Here is a 13,992-nt window from a genome sequence, read left to right as displayed (position 1 = left end):
CTTTCATAACACACTGCAGATGGCCCGGTGACCACAGCAATGTGGGCTGCAGGGCCATGACCAGCCGCAGAAAAGGCCTTGTCTGCAGCTAACAAGTTCATCTGCTTTGAAAGCACCCAGCTGCTCTGACCTTCAGTGTGACCTCCTTCCTTACCCCAGCCCCAGGTTAGATCATTAACTGATGAGTAACCACCACTACTGATGACTAATGGCTCGTTTGCTGCCAATCAGCCCAAAGTGATCCGCAAGAGAGCAAAGAGCTCAGTGCAGGTTATTGTCACCATGGATGAGTGCCATTGTATTTATACTGGGCAGCGTTCCTAAGGAAGGCTGCAAATACCTGCAGGGCCCTGGCTTCATGCCTGAGAGCATCAGGGGTGGTCCAGCTCTGTGGAGGCTGATGGATGCACCACCTCAGGGCAGGCTCTTGCAACACATTTCCCTTTAGCAATTCTGGGCTTCAGCTCTAGCATCTACAGTGGTGCTCTTGTGGCATTTACCAAGTTGGACAGTGCACTGCTGGGAGCAGCCCAGCCTTCCCTCTGCCAAATGCATGTGAGATGCAAAGCTGCCCAGCAAACAGGCTTCCTACAGCTTTCCTTGCAGCCACAAGGTCTGATTTGGCTTCTTGGCTTCTTCTTCTCACCCATGCATGCTGGTAGGGGAGTCTTAGCACAATGATTTCTCCATCCTGAGGTGAGCTATGGAGCTGGTAAGGACCATTCCTGAGCCGCCTGGTGATGGGGACATGTCTGGAGGAAACACAAACCTGAGCTCTGCTCTTGAGGTTGGACTCCAGAGAGTGGAACCATGCTGCAGCCCAGACAAGCCAGCAACCCCAGTTTATCCCACCTGCAGGACAACAGCCAGCAGCACGAGCCATAGGCACAGCCTGCAGTCAAGATGGTCTTCATGGGGAGCATTATCAAGTGATTATCCTAGGGGGTGACCTTAACTCTTGGACTTGATGATCCTGGAGGTCTTTTCCAACCTTAATGAGTCGAGATGGTGGGGATGAGTTGGGCTTGGACTTGATCTCATTGGTATTTTTCAGTCTTAATGGTTCTAGGAAACCCTCACCTGACCTGCTGGGTGGGATTCACTCCAGATTAAGACCTCTGAGCTGGGGTGCCCACATGGAAGTGCTGGATTTAGTTGACGAAACACAGGTTCCCATTGCTGCATTACACTTTCTCAGCTATCCAAGACCTGCGTGTGGTTTTGACAGGTATGGCCCTGGACCTGCATGCCTGCTCATTGACAGCTGGCAGCCACGCAGTGTGCCTGAGGGTAAAGCTAGACACATGTCTAGCAGCTGAATCATGACCTACATGAGTGCTGGCTGCCTCAGCTCTTACTGCAGTCGATGGGGACAGAGTCAGCGCAATCCTTAATGTCTGCAGAGCCATATCAGCACCTCCTTCAGGGTCAAACAACCCTCCAGGCTCCACACTAACCAAACTCCCACTGACTGCAACAGAAGATTATCTGTTACAAATAAGAGTGCAGCTCCCCCCCCAGCTCAGCCTTAGCTCTGGAGGTTCCTGACAGCAATTAAATGATGGCTCTTCTCCCCCTCCTGGGTTAAAAAAAAATAAAAACAAATGGAAATAATGGAGTTGGCCATGTTAGGAAAGGGCTGTGGGATCTGCAGATGGAAAGTGAGAGATAAGATCACGCTGCACTGATATAATAACAGAGGGAGAGCACAAGCCAGCAGGAGAAACAGAAGGGGGAAAAGCCCCACGTAATAAATAACAGTCTACAGATTATATAAATCGAATGCATTAAAAATCCAATCCTCTGAGAAGCAGCTGCTTCATTTTTTACTGTTGATAGCATCAATATAAGAGGGGAAATTACCACCTTGTGCTCTGCAACACATCACACTGACTTTCCCTTAAAAACTCTAATGTACCCTGGATTGCAAAGCCCATTTAAAATTTACCATAAAGCACAGAATCTCATAAACTTTACAGCCCCAATCACACGCACTCAGAGCTTTCAACCAGATCCAGTGGGCGGCACAGCCACCGCCGCCTCGCTGCAGACAGCAGGTGGGGAGCAAAGCAGGCTGCTGCCAGCCCCAGCCAGCCTGATGGACAAGGAACCAGGCTGCCAAGCAAGCTAGCAGCCAGCTTTATTAGAAGTGCCCTCGGAGCTGCCATGCACCAGCTCTCACTTCTGGCACAACGTGGGGTAGCCAGAAGCAAACATGATGTGGCCTTGAGTGTGGATGGATAAATCCCATCCCTGTGAGGAAGTACTCGAGATTTTGGTTTAAGCCATAGAGAAAGTGGCCCATTTCAAGAGGCACAATCTTGGGATGTCTGCATCATACACACAACCCATAAGCTCTGCCTTAAAATCCCCCCCCCCAGAATCCCCTCCAGCTCAAAACGGCAGCACGTATCGAGACAGGAGCCACGAACATCCACAGTGCATCATCATTGCAATTGCACGTGAGACTGCCTGAAGAAGGAGCCTGAGGTGGAAGGGTTAACCCCAGCACATGACAGAGAGGACAGGAAGGTCTCTGGGATGGAGCTGCTGATCAAAGGGTAGCTCAGAAGTTATTTAAAAATAAACCAGAAAGTAGAACTTCCAGGCAGTTGCCACCATAATTACAATGCAGACAACGGAGCCGTGGTGCTGTTAAGGTTACTGGATTTTCCGAGCAGCTGTGTTTAATTTACTTAAAATATGCAAAGCCATCAGGTCAGATCCCATTAGCAGAATCACTCCGGAGCGCTACAAGAGCCCAGAGCTGCAGAAGTGCAGAGGGAAAAACAGAGACACAAAATGCCCCTGAAAAAAAGTGGGAGATGATTGCAATGGCCAACGGGAACGTGTCTCTCCTTCCCTCAGGGCAGCAGCAAATGCTGGTCCCATACAGAGGTTATCAACCTGGATGGACTCCTAAAGGCAAGAGACAATAAAGCAATGCTAAGACCTCCAGAGCCAAAATCAGTGCCAGCACCTCCACTGGCTGTGGTGGGGAAGGCGCTGAGAAATGTGGCATTGAGAAATAAGGAAAGTGCTGTGAATGTGCTTTCCTACAGCCCGGAGCAGTTTCTGTGTCCTACAACCCACTTATGGAGATGTACAACATCACTTGTTCATCCTTCAGTGGGGGAATCCAACCCAAAGCGCTCACAGCCTGCCTCAGTGATGGGAGGTTTATGGGGCTGTAGGGTCGAGTTTTCACCTCCAGAGCTTTGTTTCCCAAGGAGACTTTTCAAAACACAGGACTGGAAAACCAAAACCTCCTTCTCAGGCACAAAACTAATAGACAGCATTTCATTTGAGGTTTTTATGCGTGGGTTCTTTTTCATTTTTCTTTTTCTTTTTTTTTTTTTCATCTAACATTAGCTCAACACCAGGGAAGGGAATATCAAGGTTTCCTCCACTCTTCGAGGTTCCTACCAGCTCTATGTCCAAAATTAGCAACCAGACCGACTTAATTGCCAGAACTAAAGGTGCTGGATAGCATTCCAGTCCCTGCACTCCATTGGAAGCACTTCTACAGCCACCTGCAACCATTCCAGACAACCACAGGTTGGAATGCAGGTTGTTCTGTATCACCAAGCCATGCTGGTGGCTCCCAATGGGCCAAAGGACCTGAGCTGGAGACAAGGACAGTGCAGAATGTACCATGGGACCCAAGTACAAAGTCCCTCCTACAGAGACTGGGCAAATGAAGCAGAACATAATAATGAGTAACAAGAAATAATATAAAGGGCTCTGAAAATATCAGAGCAAATGACAATCCCCTCTAATTAGAATAAGGACTGGCACTAGTCCTACCAAAAGCCCTCTTGAAGCCATCAGCACCCCATACACCACGTGCAAAGGACCCTGGAGCTGCTGGAGCAGCATTCAGCACTAACCCATCCCTCCTGATTTACAAATAAGAGAGGCTTCTTTGCATAACAAGTGACAAGCAGGGACACGGCTTGCCAGCAGATCCCCCCTTCCCCCGGAAAGAAATCTTTTCTGGGTGAATCAGCTCTTCTCCGGATAAATGTTTGCAGTCAGTTTAGCTCAGAGATCTCCATTCTTTTGCACGCCCGTAATGAATTTGCACAGGCAGAGCCCTAATCCATCGAGTCGCGGAGGGTTTATCAGGACTTCTTATTTTATTCCTGCCTGTAAATGGGAATTGCTTTCCTTATCGCTATCTAAGAGCACCTGAGTGATTTCTGCTCCGTATTTCCTATCCCACTGGAATTCAGGATGTGCCATTATCTGATGCTGTACGACTGTCACTCGTGTTACTTGCCTTTTTATTTTAATTTGATGGATTTATTGCATTTTGAAAAAGAAAAGAAAAGAAAAAAATAAATAAAAAAGAGAGAGATCTCATTTCCAGATGAGAGCCCCTCCTTGCTCCCTGCCACTCTGCTGCTCTCATTTTTGGGTGGATATTTTTGGCAGGCGGGATCAGGGCTTGTCTTGCCTTGCCTCCATCTGCCCAATGCACGTGCATTTCTGGGGAGTGAAGCAGTAATGGATGGGTTTGCGTGGTCCCAGCTCTCAAGCCTGCCCAGAAAACCCTGTATGAACAGAGCTGGGCAACCTTAGAGACAAAAGAAGCCCAAAAAATGAGCACGAGTTTTCTGCATCCAAGTGGATGCAACAGTCATGGACACTGGGGCCTGGTAAATGCACAGGGCATTTGGGGAGGGGTCTGTCTGCTGGGCTCATCTCCATCCATCCCACAGTCCTCTGCTGGGAAAGGGTGAAGCTGTGGAGCAGCAAGCAGAAATGATTCCCAATACAACACAGCACATGGAATTCAGAGGACAGGGACTCACTGGCACCAGGGAGCAGATACATACATCTCTGCCCCAGCAAAGAGAAAGCACTGCTGCTGGAAAGGTACAAGAAGAGATATAAATCCTCCAGATAATGCAGTGATGGATCAGTAGTGGCAAGACATTAACCTTCACTCTTGAGAAGACACCCAAATGATAACACCTGTAGCCACGCCACTCCGGTGTTATCTATCTTGTCACTGGTGGAGATAAATCCAAGCCATCACTATGCCCCTCTGGCTCACTCACAGATACAGGCAGGGATCAGGGAAATCACACCTAATAATCAATGGAGTTTGTGGAACGAGGCTCACACAGAAACCATTTCCTTACAGCGTGTTAGAACAGTTCCACAGAGCAGGGGAAAATGTGCCATGACCAAAGGGAAACTGCTGCATGGCAGGGACAACTGCAGAAGGACAGAAACCAAACCTTCACGTGGGGAAATGCAAGTTAATGAAAGCTACTTAAACAAATATGTCTGCAATGGGGACAGGGAGAGCAGGTGGAGGGAATGATGATGATGAAACTCATTCCCATTGGTGGGGAGAGGCCCCTCAGCTGGAGGACATCAGCAGATTCCCATCAGATGCTCTCCAAGAGCAAGCCTTGGGACTGCACATCCATGTCTTCCATTCCTAGTATATTCTCTCCTGTGCCTGCTACACCAGCATCTCCTGGTGAATGAGGGTGCAAATTCATCTCACACAAACACTGCAAGGACAACATCACCATCAGCTTCAGTCCTGACCACCTTCAGAGTGCGGTCGCCAGGTTTCCTGCAGCAGGAAATCCTGTGATGACATCAGCCTGCATCAACATCAGTTGAGCTCAACAGAATGGAAACAGAAAGGGGAGCCCACACTCCAAGGGCATCCCTGCCTGCTTCCCTTTCTCCTTTCTTCTCAGGGTTGAGGGGATGCAGTACAATGCCAACACAATGCCAACTCAACACCAACTCAATGCCAATGCCTATACAGTGCCGACCCAATGCCAATACAGTGTCAACCCAATGCCAACCCAATGTCAATCCAGTGCCAACCCAGTGCCGACCCATTGTCTATACAATGCCAGTCCAATGCCAACTCAATGTCAGCTGAATGCCAACCCAGCACCAACACAATGGCAACCTGGGCTGCAGCCATTTGGCCCACTTGGTCAGCAGGGAGCTGGTGTGATAAAGGACCCAGACAACAAGGGGCAAGGTTGGAGATCTCCATCCTTACAAGATCTCAGTCTCCAACTCTAAACCAGGCTTTGCTGCAGATCTTATGTTTGTTTGTTTTTCCCTCTATCCCCTTGGAGGGATAACTCATCACAACTATCCAGGGATACGCAGCCAACATTGCAGCCCAGGCTCCAAATATAGCCCAGTGCAGCAGCACATGGGAAGCCAGCCAAGCCCCCACCCATGCCCCCAGCCCATCCCTCCCCCGGCTGCTTCCTTCTCCCAGCCCTAGGCTGACAGATTTGTGCTAGGGTGGGGTGGGTACATTTGTTTCCTCTTTTCCAAAAAAGCAAAAAAAAAAAAAAAAAAAAAAAAAAAGCAAAAAAAAAAAAAAAGCAATTAACCTCTTAGTCCCTTTGCAAGGCACAAGAAACATTTCCCAGCCACAGAAATGGTTTTAGAATGATGAGATCTGCTCCTGCAGCTGTGGCAATGCTATTCTGGCTTCACTAAAATTACAGAGCTGAAGTCATGTGCGGGCCTTCGAGAAGCTGTGACCACAGGAGGAGTGGAGCAGACCACGATCTGAGAGGTCCATGCCCAGCTGCACTGAGGGATTCTCATGTGGGTCACAAGATGTTTCCCCAGCTCCATGTATCCAGACATAAAAGAAAAGCAGGGAAACTGAGCCAGTCAGGAGAGCGTATCTCCAAGAGAAGGACCATTGTAGATCCCTAGGACCAGGGAAACCCAAAGCAAGATCAGATCAGCTGCTTTTGGGAGGCTGAGTTAGCCCAGTGGCTTGTGTTTTGGAGGTTAGAACAAAAAAAAATCCCTCCTGTTTAACTCCAGTTTCCCCCAGTATGGGGTCACAGATCCCAGCCATGAAGCACTGGGATGAGGGATAATTGCAGCCAGCTCCTGTCCAACCACCTCCTGCCCAAACACTCACTGGAGAGCGAAAAAAGGAGAGCACAGATCACCTCATCATCCTGGCCAGCATCTCTTGCTATTGTCAGGCACATAATGACTGCTCCGTGGGCTCCATTCTGCTTCTTACTCTGCAAAGTGCTTTGAAATGCGCTGAATATGAATGCTGCTCCATCAGACCACATACAGTTCTGTTTGATATCAATATATATTAGTAAATATATATATATTATATTGTATATTAGTAAAGTCCTGCTGCTGGACTTTTCTGAGGCTCTGGTGCTGGGTTCCACAGCCTTGGCTGGGAGCTATCCTGCATTCCTGCACTGTAGCTGTGGTTGCATGGGGTGGCATGTGAGGGCCAGAAAGAAACCTCTAAATGCCTTCACCTTCACCAGGTTGTTCTGTATTTAGACAGCACATCCCACAGAGCTCAGGTTTCTCACCCAGAAACTCCATTCTCTCTGTGACACAGCACAAGAACCCAACTGTTGGCCTTCATCTGGGAGATGCTACCTCGTATCCTCCTGGATCTTTACTAGAATTCTTGCTCAGATTTAGGGGGAAGCCCATCTGCAGCACCATGCTAAGAGCCCTCAATGGATGCTTAGCCCTCAAGTTTCTCCCATCACTTCTTGGAGCCACTTTTACTTTTGGCATCCGCAACATCCTGTGGGCAGAGAGTCCCTCGCTTTAATTACACCTTTGATGAAAAAGCACTTCCTGCCATTTAGGGCCTCTGCCCAACCATTTCAGGATCTTTTTTTTTTTTCTAGCAAGACACAACAAGTCGTGGTTCCTCTGGAAAGGAACGGCACGCTGCAAAGACCAGAGATGCTTCCTGCCCTATAGCCCCACACTGTTTGCCTTCTGCTGGCACATTTCACAGTGCAGATCCATTTAAAACTCAAATTCCCAGCAGCTCTCCTTTTATTTTAAGGGATTAATATCCCCCTTAGATTAAGAATTTCTTTGTCTCGGGCCAGGGTTAGCAGGTGACCTTGGCAAGCTCCATCCCACCTGCCCGCACACCTGGGCAATGGGCCCAAATGGCACAGGTGTTAATCAAGGCAGCACAGCGAGGCTGCACTTCCACCTGCAGATGTGCAGCTGGGAATACACACAGGTCCTGCTTCTGAGATGCAATCCATCCTGCAGGACAGACAGAGGACATCCCTGCTGCACAAGGAGCTCCTTCTGACATTGCACCATGGGACCCACCGTGTACACCCATCACACCCAGCTGCAACATTTGGGCACTGAGCTCCTGGAGCAGAAGGAGGAGCACCCCCAAGGCACCTGCATCCATGGGGAGCCATGGACCATCCGCACCTCTCGCGTCGCATCTTCCTAAGGAACACCACAATCAGCCTGCCTGGATTCCAGCACCATCCAAAAACAACTTTATGGCTTCTAATTTTAGCTCTAATCTTCTTTTGCCACGGCTGTGTGATTTCTAATTATTTCATCCCCAAGCCTCGCTCTGATGAATCGTTGTACCTTTTCCAATGCTGAGCGACTTGTAAAGTGCTTTTAAAAAATACACCAATCATTCCGTGTTCATTCCCAGTTCCTACACAAATAATATCCTCACGTATGGCTTCACGGGGGAAATATTATTGTTATTAAAATAATAATAATAATAAAAGCGATACCAGCTTACTCAGAGAGCTCTGCTTCTCAAGGATGATCCCAGGCTGATCCTGCAAACATCTTATTTTCTCTTACAAGTTGTTAAAGAGCATAAATCTGTTATCCAGATACGGATCTCTTAATAATTCAGTGCCTTTGGCTTGGCATCACTCCCAGAAGATGTGCTTTTTTTTTTTCTCTTCCTTTATTTCCACATTACAACAAATTGAAGAATAACCTGTGGTGAGGAGCAGTGCTGGCACAGACATTTGATGGGGAGAGGAGTGCTGTGGACATGCACTGAGATACCCATGTGGGATATCCCCTTAGGATGCCCTTTGGGATGCCTCTTGGGATAATAATTTGGGATGCCCACTTGAGATGACTATTTGGGATGCCCATTTGAGATGCCTATTTGAGATGCTCTTTGGGGTGTCCATTTGAGATGCCCATGTGAGATGCCTATTTAAGATGCCTATTTGGGATGCCAATTTAAGATGCCTATTTGGGATGCCCATTTGGGATGCCCATTTGAAATGCCCTTTGGGATGCCCATTTGGGACGTGCTTTGGGATGCCCACTTGCAATGCCCATTTGTGATGCCCTTTGAGACACCCATTTAGGATGCCCTTTAGGATGCCCTTTTGAGATACAGAGCCAGGGTGGTGGATGTTTGCCCATTTGTTCCCTTCCCCAGGATTCACACTGCACTCCTAATAAACTGAGTAACTGGACAGGATCCATTTGACCTGTGACATTGTGTTTTAGTTACTCTCAAAGCTTTGACAGCAGCAGTTTAAACACAGAGCTGAGGCACTGGGAAAGCACCTCATCCCCACAAATGCAGACAGGATGGGAAAAATATCCAAAAATACCCTTCTGCAGTCTTAGGGTGAGCACATTTCTCCTTCTTTTTCCTCCCTTTCACTTCCTGAGCCTGTTTCAATGCACATCGTCCCCCTCCTCATTGGAAACTCAAGCTGAGCTCCCCACAGTTTCCAAGAGTTATGGGTTATTATTTCTTTATTCTCTGCACAATGCCACACATAGAGCATTTGAGATGGAGATTGTCCAAGCAGGAAACAGCCCAGTCAAAGTCCTCAGGCCTGGGTCCTGAAAATGTCACCAACAAGGCAGTATGGAGAATGGGGCTCTGTGCCATGGGGTGCCCAGAGCCCACAGAATGAGGGCTGCTCTCACCCCACTGCCATGCCAGGAATAAAAGCTGATGTTCAGATCCGGGGTTCAGCTTGCTGGCTTTTATTAACCAGCTTTTTGTGGAGGAACCCTACAGACAGGGTTAAAAATTATAACCCTCTGCCAGCTGATACTTTTATCGGCACACAGAATTTAATAAGGGATATAAGCATGCTCAGGAAGCCAGCCCTACAGGAAATCATTCATCCTCAGTGTTTCAGAGTAACATCCACAGCGTCCTGCTGGCTTCACTCTCACTCAGTTCTCTTCAAACTCAGCTGTCAGAACTGTGCTTTTCAAGCTCACATCCCGAGCTTTGGGAAGAAGGAAGCTCGAAGCAAATCCTGCCCATGGCTTCATGTACGGCCTCATGGCACCAGTGGAACTACACCGGGATGAGGAACAGGGCACAGCTTAGCTCTTTGGTTTCCATTTGTCTACCTTGGAGCAAGCTGGGTAGGATGGGGCACTGAACAGCTGGATTTGATGGGAGGTGGGGCTGGGCAGCTTTAGTATCCCTTCCAACTCAACCACTCCATGATTCTATGGCTCTATGATCTTTAAGGTCCCTTCAAACCCAAGCCGCACTAGGATTTCTATGATTCCACAGTTTTCAGCCTTTTATTACTTCTGATAGGAGTGAAAAAGAAAACAAACAAACAAACAAAAAACGATCAAAATACCACACACACACAAAAAAAAAGCCCTGTAATTGTTTTTTTCCAGCTTTCTGCAAATTGAATTCAAACCTCCTCAGCAGAACAGCCGTCCACCACCACTGCCAGGATGGTGATGGAGAAATTCCCTCCCTGGAAGTAAAGGAGATCTGTTTGTTTTTTCGGGAGGGAGGTGATGCAGTTGTGATTTCTTTGGAGCACTGGTTATTATTGTAGTGTCAAGTCGCCCATCTACAGAGTGACGGTGTTTAGGGGAATGAAAATCCACGTCGCCAGGAAAGTTTGGCACCTGGCTTCCAGCAACTCTGCTCCATCCAGCCTCTGGGCAAAGGAGGAGAGTTCACGTCTGTGGTGCAGCACAAGAACGGTCCCAATGGGATTAGAATGAATCGCAGAATCATTAAGGTTGGAAATGACCACTGAAACCATTAAGTACCAACCCCAGCCTGTCCCCAGTCCTGCTGCTTCCACTGAGACACCTGGGCCTGTTGGTGCTCTCGTGACACCACCACCCCATGGAGACCTGGAGAAATGAAGCACTGTTGGGCTGAGGTCAGGAGGTGCAAAGCAGCTCAATGCGGGGGTAAGGAGGGCATTCATTTGTCACAGAGTACAGTGGGTTCCGTGACCTGAGCAGAATGGGTTAATAGATCCATGGAATGGACTAGAAATACCACTGCGGCTTGTCTGCAGAACAAATTTCACCCACAATCCATGCAGAGAATGAGAATAGTTACCTAGGGCTGCTCCTGAAAGGTGCTGAGTGCAGTCAAGTGGTCTCAGTTCCCATAGAGTTCTGTATCTCGGGGGCTCTCAGCAGGATCAGCCGTGGAGCCTGGACAAAACAAGACCAGTTGTGCTCAGGACAGTCCTCTTTTGTAAAATGAGCTGTGCTATAGCTTTAGAAACCCATCCCAGCCCCATGTGCTAGCCCCTGTACGGAACAGGATGACGGCACTTCTGTCCACACAGCCCTTTGTTTTCAAAGGTCCCCTGAGATGCATGGCTTGGGGTGGCCAAGTCCTCCTTCTTTCCCTATAAGGGGAATGGAAAAGGGGAAGAAAACAATGTTCTCTCCTCACTTGCCTAATGGAAGAACAAAAGCACAATGATCCCATCCAAAAATGTCTTTTGAGGAACAGACAAGCAAGGCCTCAGAGTTTCTGGTTATTTACATCTGGACAAGCTCCAGCCCGGCAGTGCCTTGATGTCCCCTCGTAGGACTCAGAGCCACACAGATCACGGGACATCCCCATGTAGGTCTTGAACGGATCCCAAACTAACCCAGGACTGAACACATGGCCATGCAGGCATCCCTGGGCAGGCATATGCAGATACAGCCATCCTTACAGCACCTACTACATGTGCCATAGCGCCCACTCACAGTCCCATGGTCAGCCCCATCTGTTTCCAGCCTGCTCCACATCCCAGCAAAGTTGGGACCAAACCCATTGACGCCACAGCCAGCCCCAAAGCAGGCTCAGACCCGTCATTGTTCAGTGGTGTTGGCTGCGACACAGCAGAAGGGGATTTCTGTCCCAAGAGCTGCTCATGGAAAGTCCCTGACTGGCCCACGACCATGGAAAAACAGAAAATCTAACTTGAATCCCAAGCTGGTGGCAGGCCGTCTGTGTTTCCCTCCCGTGACCAGTTACCATGGATAGATTTCTGAGGTCGGCAGTGCAATTGTTTGCAGCACTGCTCCCATTAAACAGAAGAGAGCAAATCATCCCGGCTGTACCCTGCTTTCATTTCCAGAAATTCTTTGTTCGTTTGTTTGCTTAAATTATTTCTCTAATTTAAAGAAACAATGCAGCCTTCCAGAGCGATGGCCCAAATCTCTCCAGTCACCCCGCTGTGGCTCATTACTTCCACGCTCATTAACAAGGATGGTTATTTCCCTGAGGTTTAATAGAAAACCTTCTTTCCATCATGCAGAGAGGCATTATGGTAAGTTCGAGCAGACTTACACTGCATTCCTGCAGTGCTTTAGGTGAGGGCAAGGCAACGGTCTTCCTTGGGGTGCTGCATAAAAGGAGGTGCCCTAAACTGAGCTTTCTTCACCCAAAGCAGAGCGCCCAGATTGCATGTGCGGGGATGGGGAGCTGAGGGCCCCACGTGCCATTTTTTTTTTGCCTTCAGCAACTGCAAAAGAAGAACGCTACCCGCTGAGCACCAGTCAGAGCTCCATTTGGGGACGGGACCCTGCAGCACCACAGACCTCATCCCAGAGTGCAGACTGGGTTGTCTCAATGCACTGGGATGAAATCAGTGATGCTGGAGGGGCAAACCTGCACCAAAACCCCTGTGGGAGCAGCAGGCGTAGAGTCTCCTTTGCCAATCATATGGATTAAGCAAGCAGGACGCCATCTGACTGCCTGACCACCAGGTGCCTTTCTGAACAGTCTGCAGGGCTCTTTGCATGGCAGGATCAGATCATCATGAAAAAACATGCAGGTGCTGGTGACGAGGCAGACCCGTTCCTTGCTCCCCGCTGCAACATGCAAGAGGTTAAACAAACACCAACCAGAGCTGCAGTAACACGAGCTGAGAAGCAAGCAAATGCACATCAAACAAACACAGAATATCCCAGGAAAACCACATCCAGGAGCTCACACAGCACTGCCCAGCCCTTCCTGCAGTGAGTGGCATCAGCACCGCACTGAGACAGTGCCTTGGCACAGCCTCTCCCTCCCTCCATGCCCATGGCTGGAGCTCTGCCTCGACTTATAAGGGCATCTGCCCTTCTGCAGCCCTGCTGAGCTGCTCCTCAGTATTATTTATACAGCAGGGCTTGTCAAGCAGCAGCTACAGCTGTTTGCATGCAGTTTTCTCTCTTTATCCAGAGCTGTGATAGTGCTCTGCTCCTTGGCCAGCTCACCAAATCATAGTGCCTAAATAACAAACAGTGCCCAGTTCATCCCAACAACTTGGGTTCTCACAGTCCCTGCTCAGAGGGGGAAGCACCCGGCTCTGCAGGGTGAGCTGCAATGGCAGGGGCTGCAGGCAGAGTGCACACTGCCATGAATAATTCAAGCAGAGCAGCTGAAAGCTGGAGGAGAGAGCAGATGTGAGCTCAGCACCCACACTCGGGCAGCTTTTATGTCATTAAGCAAGGCAAGGAAACCCTAAACCCAAGGAAAAGTTTGGGGCGTAGCACTGTTGACTTTCTGGCCCATCTCACCATATACATCTACACCATATATATGATGTTCTACCAGGCCCTCAGCTGACCAAATTGCTTTTCAAGGCAGTTTTGTGATTACTGGGCTGTGGTATCCATCCAAGATCCCAATCCCACAAGCCCCCAACCCCATGGTCCTCAGCATATGCTCGTTAGATGGATTCACTCTGGTGTACCAACTAGCTGAGATCTCTGACCCCACCAGCAAGCAAGTCTACACTTCAAATTGTCCTTGGACTGAACACTGCTGACTCTACCCACACTTTCACCCATTCTTAATCTACTTAAGATTAATCTCCTGAATTATAAACATCCTTCAGCACCGTCTCCTGTAGTACCCTTGCTCTGGAAGTGATATCTCAGTGGAGTCTGCTAAAGATGCTCCAT

General features: G+C 48.8%; 1 protein-coding gene across 3 annotated transcripts in view; it reads right to left on the bottom strand.

Moving 5' to 3' along the window:
- Nucleotides 1-13,992, bottom strand: part of ZBTB7C (zinc finger and BTB domain containing 7C) — a 100,626-nt gene that overhangs the window by 53,049 nt on the left and 33,585 nt on the right. For all 3 annotated transcript variants that reach the window (XM_072359938.1, XM_072359940.1, XM_072359939.1), the window contains exon 2: nucleotides 11,159-11,256. The gene's annotated coding sequence lies outside the window, so the exon portion shown is untranslated. The remainder of the gene's footprint in view (nucleotides 1-11,158; nucleotides 11,257-13,992) is intronic.

This window comes from Excalfactoria chinensis, chromosome Z (genome assembly GCF_039878825.1).
Source record: "Excalfactoria chinensis isolate bCotChi1 chromosome Z, bCotChi1.hap2, whole genome shotgun sequence".
In the NCBI taxonomy this organism is placed as follows: domain Eukaryota; kingdom Metazoa; phylum Chordata; class Aves; order Galliformes; family Phasianidae; genus Excalfactoria; species Excalfactoria chinensis.
Note: the sequence above shows the minus strand (reverse complement) of the source record. Positions and strands in the feature narration are given on the sequence as shown.